This window comes from Octopus sinensis, linkage group LG5, assembly GCF_006345805.1.
Source record: "Octopus sinensis linkage group LG5, ASM634580v1, whole genome shotgun sequence".
Taxonomy (NCBI): domain Eukaryota; kingdom Metazoa; phylum Mollusca; class Cephalopoda; order Octopoda; family Octopodidae; genus Octopus; species Octopus sinensis.
In genome coordinates, this window is record NC_043001.1 from 28203515 (window position 1) to 28204128 (window position 614).

Below are 614 nucleotides of genomic sequence, written 5' to 3' on the forward strand. Positions count from 1 at the left end.
CAACACTTATTCGATCGCTACAATGAAGAAAGTGAATTTTGTTTGGGGATAAATAGTCGTAGCAGATGAAATCTGGGTTCATCACTGAGCCAGAATCCAAAAGGCAGAGTAAGGAGGGGAAACGACTGGAATCGCTAGCGAAAAAGAAATTCAAGACTGAACGTTTCGTAGAAAAAGTGATGCTCACCATTTTGGGGAAGGTAAAAGGGCCTACTATACTGGAACAATACCCAGAAAATGGATCTACAATCACTAATATAGGCAACAGTGAAATACAGGGCAACAAACTGAATTCACATCAAATGCTGCATCAAATAAATGATTGAAAGAATTCGGTTTCGAATTAGTAGAAAATCTTGCATACCGTTCAAATCTTGCTCTATGCGGCCATCACATCTTTGGACTGCCCAAGCATCCTTCACGAGGTGGTTGAAGACGAGGAAGTGGTGCATAAATGTCTTTGAGACCTGCCGAAAACCTTCTACTCCAATGGAATAAGCGAGCTTGTGACCTGCTGGAAGAAGTGCATTGCAAATCAAGGAGACTATGTTGAAAAATGATGTAATTGTTCAACCCCTGTGTTTTCAATGTATCGAAGCTCTTTATGCGTGGGT